Genomic DNA, 7,681 nt, shown 5'->3' with positions numbered 1-7,681 from the left:
TAAGACCTAAAAGGTGAATGCAGAAAGTATCTCATTTGAACTCTTCCTAAATAGAAAACCCCCTTCACCAACAACCCAACCAGCACACATCCAACCTCTACTTGAATTCTTCCAATGACAGGGAACTAATTAATGTGTTATGGAATGGTTCCTGGAGTCAGAGATATATGAGTTCAAATCTGGCCTCCAACACTTACTAGCTGTATGACCCTAGGCCAGTCGCTTAACCTCTGTCTGCCTCAGTTTCCTCATCTGTGAAAAGGGAATTATAACAGCATCTACCTCTCATGATTGTTGTGAGGATTTTAAGTAAGATAATACTTATAAAGCATTTTGCAAATCTTAAGGCACTGTATAAATGTTATTATTATTCTATTATATATTAATTTTATATTATTATATATTTATTATTGTATTATTATATATTATCATAATAATGATTTAGAATCACTAAATTTAAAATGTTACATTACACATTCATAAAACTTCAGGGTTAGAAAGAACCCCAGAGTCAATCAAGTGCAACCTCTGCCTTGACAAGAATACCATCTACAATATCTCTCATGAGTGGTTATCCAGCCTTTGAATGGAGAGCTCCAGAAAAGGGGATCCTATTCTATTTAGAGATAGCACTACACAGGGCAGGTTAAGACTGAGTTATTATTAGCAGGAAATCAATCAATCAGTTAGCATTTGTTAAGTGCCTGCTATAGGCACTACTGTGGGTTATTGTTAAATGTCTGTTGCTTGGGAATAATGTGCCTCTGTCTGGTCAGAAAAATGACTCTGACATTGGTGAGGACTCAGGGGCCACGGTTTTGAGTAAATGATGATTCATAAAGTGCCTTTGACCTGGGTGAGCCTTCTAAGTGTGCCTAAGTGTAAGGAAGGTCCCAAGTATTGCACTACCAGAGTTTATGACCTAGGGGTATAGCTTCATGACTCCAAGATCACCTCAGTGCCACAATGAGGACTTGGAGTGCTACATTTGTGGAGGTACTAAATACACCTGTGTTGAGGTTGTAGTTAACTACCTAACATCATGGATGAGGCCATAATGGGACATCCTTTGTGTCTTTCTACATTCTGGCTAGTTGAAGGGATGCCTATAAAGTGCAGATTAAGTCTAGAATAAGGTGCTTTAGGGAATGACTCTGTTATCCTATTCAAGAATGGTGTGTCTGAGTTACAAAAGCTCTCCTGAAAGGGGAAGACATTACTTCTCTGAGGCTCCAAGGATCTCTTCCTTTGAGACAGTCAGTACCTCCACCTTGATCATGGGACTGGCTGAAGAGAACATTACAGAAGAGCCCAGAATGACAAAGACTATGTCCTCTGTCCATATGCAGAGAACATCTGGTGAATGGCTTTCAGTTCTAAGGGATGTGTTTTAGAAGAAATATTGACAAACAGCATTGAATACAAAGGAGGATAGTGAAGATGATGAGTAGTCTTCAAATATCTGAAGGACTGTCACATGGAACATAGATTAGTCTTGTTCTGCTGTGCCAAAGAAGGAAGAACTAGAATAAATTGGTAGAAGTTCCAGAAAGAAGAGGTGAAGCCAAGATGGCAGAGTAGCATCAAGGATAGCCCACTTCCTCCAACGCTAGTCCTCCACAAAAATCTAGAAAATGCACTAGAGAAAAACCTTATTAGTAAATCCAAGGGAGGTAAAACAGTGAATCATTTCTACAGACCAGATTAGCATAGGGATACAGATAGAGAGGTCTATGCACAGTAGGGATGGGGTCTGGCCAGGAGCACACAGTGTGAAGTATTCTAATGCCTAAGGCCTGAAAGAGGATCAGGGCCATGGACTGAAGCAAAAAGGTGCAAGACCCATGCCAAGGCCCTGGGACTTCATGAAGGAAGTGGGAAGAGGTACCAAATGGCACCCTTGTCACTCATTCTACATTTTTTTTGCATCACAGATCCATGGGAAACTGAGGAGAGAATCTGCACCCAGGAGTGGTGTTCCAGGATAAAGAGCAGTCACCAGAACTAGACTGTGTACTGAGCAAGGAATAATTTTGAAGTGGCTGCTGTGTGGTTCTGACCCTAGGAACAGAGTAGAGTTTCAGTTCTAGGCTGCAGCCCAGTCTAAAGGCTTTAATGTAATAACCAGGGAGGGAATTCCAGACCAAAGAGGAACCAAAATTTCTGTCATTCTGAACCCTTAGAGCTTCTCAACTGACTGATAGTGGAACAGGACCACAAAAGCATCACACAATCCCAAACTCACCTCAGGAACTTGTGTGTTCAGACCATAAGAAGAGTGAGCAGACTTGGTCCCAGATCAGACCCCTTTGGGAAAACTGAAAGCTTTCAGGGCCCTATTCTGGGCTGTCAATGAGATCCTAGAATAACACAGCACTCAATACCTCTAATAAAGAAGTGAAAGAACCCAAAAGGACAGTCTATACATTTTCCCTACAAGTGCACAGAGCCTGGCCCAAAGATAAAGTCCAAAGTCAAGAATTAGTTATCTAAGACTGGAAGAATGAGCAAATAGATAAAGAATACCACCATATAAAGCTACTGTGGTGATAAGGAGGCCAAAAACACAAACCTAGAAGAAGAAAATTTTCTCTAAACCTCTATAGGAAAAGTCTCAAAGAAAAATACAGCTTAGGTACAAGTCCAACCAGAGTTCCTAAAAGAGATGAAGCAAAATTTTAAAAAGGGCCAAAAATAATTTTTTAAAACAAATGAGAATGCTAGAGGGAAAATGGAAGAAATATTTGGAAAGAGGATTAAAAGCTTGGAACAAAAGATACAGAACCTTACTTAAGAAAAAAAAACTTTCTGAAAATTAAAACTAGACAAATAGAAGCAAATGATTCATAAGAAAATGAAAAAAATGTTCAAATTAAGCTGAAAATTGAAAAAAAAATAGAAAAAAGCGAAGTATCTCATAGCAAAAACAACTGATATGGGAAACAGATTGAGGAGAGATAATTTAAGAATCACTGGATTATCTAAAAGCAATGACAAAAAAAAAACTTTCCAGATCTCTTAGAATCAGAAGGGAAAAGTAGAAATAGAAAGGATCCACTAGTCAGCTCCTGAATGAAACCCCCAAATGAAAATTCACAGAACATTTTAGTCAAAATCTAGAGCTTTCAAGTCAAAGCAGAAAATACTGCAAGTAGTCAGAAAGAATTCAAGTACCAAAAAGTCACAGTCAGGTTCACACAATATTTAGCAGCCCCCATCATAAAAGAGCAGAGAGCTTGGAACATATTCAAGACAGCGAAGGATAGAGGCATACAATCAAAACTAACTTAACCAGAAAAACTGAGTATAGTCCTATGAGGGAAAAATGAATCTTTAATGAAATAGAAGACTTATGAGTATTCATGATGAAATTACCAGAGCTGCATAGAAATTTTGAAATGCAAACATCATAGTCAAGAGAAACATAAAAAGGTAAACATGAATGAAAATCATAAAGGACTAAATAAGAATAAACTGCTTACATTTTAATATGAAGAGAGGACACATGTGACCCCTCTGAACTCTATCCTCATACGGGAACATGGAAAATGTCTAGCTAGACATAAGACCTGGGAGTTTTTCTATTATGTCTGGACAATCTTGAAAGAAGATTGGAATAGTGAATTAGAGGAATACACTGGGAGGGGGAAGAGATAAGAAGGATAGTGAAAATCGTCTCACATAAATTGGGTTGTACAAGTGGAAATCTATGTAACAAAGTGTTGAGGGAGAATGAAGAATTGAATCTGATTCTCATCTGAACCAGTCAAAAGAGAAAATACAGCTGACATAGGGGAGTAAATAAAATGCATCTCTCTCAAAAAGGAAAAAGAAGGGGAAGAAGGTAAGTGAAAGGGGGAATAAGAAGAAAGGAAGAGTAAGAGAAGAATTAGTCTTAAGCAAAATAAACTCTTAATGAGGGGCTAGAAAATAAGAAGGAAAAGTATAAGAGAACAAGACAGAGGAAAATACACTACTAATTGTCATAATTATGGATATAAGTGGAATTAGCTCACCAACAAAATGGAAGAAGAGAACAGAAATAATTAGACATCAGAATTCAACAATATATTATTTAAAAGAAACATACTTGAAACACAAATATGCAGGCAGAGTTAAGGGACTGGAGTAAAAGCTATGCTTCAGCTGAAACAGAAAAGGCAGGGATATCAATTATTATATCAGAATTCCAAAGGCAGCTAGATAACAACTGGATGGACAGCTAGACCTGGAGACAAAAAGATCCAAGTTCAAATTCAAACTCAGAACTTACTTTCTGTGTGACTCTGGGCAAGTCATTTAATCTCTGTCTGCTTCCTCACCTGTAAAATGGGGATAAAAATACTACCTACCTTCCAAGGTTGTTGTGAGGATCAAATGAGATAACATTTGCAAAGCCCTTAGCACAATGCTTAGGACATAGTAGGCATTTAGTAAATTTTATTTACTTCCTTCAGACAAAGCAACAGCAAAAAGAAAAAAAAAATAGATATAACTAAAAGAGATAAGAACAATTGTATTTCCTGAAAGGTACCATAGGCAATGAATTAATATCATTACTAAACATACATGCATCAAATGGCATAGCATCTAAATTCATAAAGGAAACATTGAGTTACAGGGAGAAATAGTAAAATTATAAAAGTTGGGGGTCTTAATTTACCTATAGATCTAGATAAATTTAAACAAAAGAAAGAAAGAAAGAAATGAAGAACCTGAGCAGAATTTTAGAAAAGCTATATATGCTAGACCTCTGGAGAATACTGAATGGTGGGAATATAAAGAAGCATACATATTTCGAAGTTTGCATGGCACCTTCACAAAAATTGACCACTTACTAGTCCATGAAAACTCTCAAATAAATGAAGAAAAGCAGAAATATCAAATACATCATTTGCAGACCATAATACAATAAAAATTATGTTCAACAAAGGGACCTTGAAGCAAATATCTAAAAATTAATAGAGTAGATAACTTTATCACAGCTGAAGGACATCAATGAACAAATTATAGAAACAATAATTTCATTAAAGTTAATGACAACAATGAGACAACATACCAAATTCCAGGGAGGTAGCCAAAGTAGTACATGTAGGAAATTTTTTTAATTTAAATACTTTCATTAGTAAAGGAGAAAAAAAGTAGATCAATTAATTGAGTATGCAACTTAAAAAAAAACCTAGAAAACCAACAAATCTAAAATCCCCAATTGAACACCAAAATAGAAATGTCAAAATATTTAAAAAGAGATTAGAAATATTAACAGCAAAAAAAATAGAATTAATAAATACTAGGGGCTTTTTAAAAAATAACAAAATTGATAAATTAATAGCTAATTTGATTTTTTAAAAAGAAGAAAACCGGGGCACCTAGGTGGCACAGTGGGTAGAGCACTAGCCCTGAAGTCAGGAGGACCTGAGTTCAAATCCTGCCTCAGACCAAATACTTGATACTTACTAGCTGTGTGACCTTGGGCAAGTCACTTAACCCCAACTGCCTAAAAAAAAAAAAGAAGAAGAAAACCAAGTTACTAGTATCAAAAATGAAAAAGGTGAATTCACAACCAAAAGAAAAAAATAAAAGAAATTATTAGGAGCTATTTTGCCAAATTACATGCCAATAAAATTGACAATCTAAATTAAATGGATGAAATTTACAAATATATAAAATGCCAGGATTAGCAGATATGGAAATAGGACATTTAAATAATTTTATATTAAAAAAAGAAATGTAATGTTATGAATTAACTCCCAAAGAAAAATAAATGAGAACCAGATGGATTTATAAGCAAATTCAATTAAACATTTAAAGATTAATTAAAATAGTACATCAACTATTTGAGAAAATACAAAAAGAAGGGATCCTGCCCAATTCCTTCTATGAGACATACCTAAAGCAAAGAGAAAACTTTCTCTTTGTTTTTAAAAAAGACAACTATGGACCAATATTCCTAATAAGTATTGATGTAAAATTTTAAAATAGAATGTTAGCAAGGAAATTTCAGCAACATTGCACAAAGATTACATGCTATGACCAGGATGATTTTACACCAGGAATGCAGAGTTGCTTTAATAATAGGAAAACTGTAATCAACCATATTAATAGCAAAAACAAAAAAAACCATGTGATTATATTAATAGATGCAGAAGAAGCTTTTGACAAGGTATAGCATCCAATCTTATTTTTAAAAAACAAGCATAAGAATTAATGTTTTGTTAATATGCTATGTAGTATCTATTTAAAACAAAGAGCCAGCATTATCTGAAATGTGGATAAACTAGAGGCCTTGCCAATAAGATCAGGGATACAGCAAGGATATCCATTATCATTGTTATTATTCAATATACTGCTAAGAATAATAGCTATAACAATAAGATAAGAAAAACAAATTAAAGGAATAAGCATAGACAATGAGAAAGTAAAATGATCACATTCTGCAAATGATGGTTTACTTAAATAAGCTTAGAACATCAACCAATGACCAATAAAAACTTAACAACTTCAGCAAAGTTGCAGGACATAACATAAACCCAGGTAAATCATCAGAACTTCTAAATATTACCAATAAAATCCAGCAGGATAAAATAGAGAAATTCCATTTAAAATAGCTCCAGAAAGTATAAAATACTTAGCAATCTACCTGCCAAGACATACAAAGAGGAATTATATGAACAAAATTACAAACCATTCTTCAGTAGATAGAGGCAAATCTAAATAACTGAAGAAATACTAATTACCTATGGGGAAGCTGAGCCAATATAATAAAAATGACAATGTTACCTAAGTTAACTTGCTTATTCAGTGTTGTACCAATCAAGCTACCAAAGGATTGCTTTATAAAAGTAAAAAATAATAACAAAATTTGTCTGGAAAAAGAAAAGATCAAGCATATCAAGGGAATAAATGAGAAAAGAGGAAACAAAGAAAGGCTAGCTAGCACTACCACATTCAAATTATACTACAAAGCTGTGATCATCAAAACAATTTTGTACTAAGAAGTAGAGAGCTTGTACAGATTGGGAATACAATATCCTGAAGCAAATGCATATAGTTGCCTAGTGTTTGATAAACCCAAAGATTCAAGCTATCAGGAAAACAATTCGCTATTAAACAAAAACTGTTGGAAAAACTGGAAAGCAGTCTGGCAGAAATTAGGCATAGACTACTATCTCATACCATATACCAAGATAAGTTCCAAATGGATACACGACTTAGACAAAAAGGGTGACATCACAAATTAGAGAGGCAAAGAAGAAATTACCTGTTAGATATGTGAAGAACAGATCAAGACCAAACAAGAGATATAGAGATAAACAAGAAGCAAAACTGACCATTTTGATTAAGCATAATTTAAAAGTGTTTCCACAAACAAAGCTAATTCAACTAGGAATAGAAGAAAATTAGGTAAATGGGAGGGAGGGAACATCCACAGCAAGTTTAGCTGATAAAGGTCTCATTTTTAAGATATACAGAGAACTGATTCAAATTTATAATAATAAAAACCATTCCACAATTGATAAATGGGATTATCATATAAATGATGATGATGATAGCTAACATTTATATAGTGTTTACTATATGTGCCAGGCACTATGCTAAGTACTTTACAATTATCTCATTTGATCCTCAAAATAACCCTGGGAGGTAGGTGCTATTATTGTCCCCATTTTACAGATGAGGA

Source organism: Vombatus ursinus, unplaced genomic scaffold (genome assembly GCF_900497805.2).
Source record: "Vombatus ursinus unplaced genomic scaffold, bare-nosed wombat genome assembly UNPS02014811.1, whole genome shotgun sequence".
NCBI lineage: Eukaryota > Metazoa > Chordata > Mammalia > Diprotodontia > Vombatidae > Vombatus > Vombatus ursinus.
Note: the sequence above shows the minus strand (reverse complement) of the source record.